At 34.0% G+C, this 329-nt stretch overlaps 1 protein-coding gene across 4 annotated transcripts in view; it reads left to right on the forward strand.

Moving 5' to 3' along the window:
• Positions 1–329, forward strand: part of LOC107697903 (ralBP1-associated Eps domain-containing protein 2) — a 48,344-nt gene that overhangs the window by 27,116 nt on the left and 20,899 nt on the right. The gene's annotated exons all lie outside the window — the stretch shown is intronic.

Raw genomic sequence — 329 nt, forward strand, 5'->3', positions numbered from 1 at the left:
GGTTTTGTTTGTGTATGTTTTTTTTACTCTCAAAGCCGTGATTCCCATTCACTTCCATTATAAGACCGACAGACTGCAACGGTTCGAGTTAAAAATCTTCGTTTGTGTTCTACTGAAGAAACAAAGTCACCTACATCTTGGATGCCCTGGAGGTAAGCAGATAAACATCAAATTATCATTTTTGGGTGAACTATCCCTTTAACTGTACATTTTACCTATATACAAATTATATAACAAATATTTTAAGTTATTCTATCTATATACAGTGGGTACGGAAAGTATTCAGACCCCCTTAAATTTTTCACTCTTTGTTATATTGCAGCCATTTG

This window comes from Sinocyclocheilus anshuiensis, unplaced genomic scaffold (genome assembly GCF_001515605.1).
Source record: "Sinocyclocheilus anshuiensis isolate Anshui unplaced genomic scaffold, SAMN03320099.WGS_v1.1 scaffold78, whole genome shotgun sequence".
NCBI lineage: Eukaryota > Metazoa > Chordata > Actinopteri > Cypriniformes > Cyprinidae > Sinocyclocheilus > Sinocyclocheilus anshuiensis.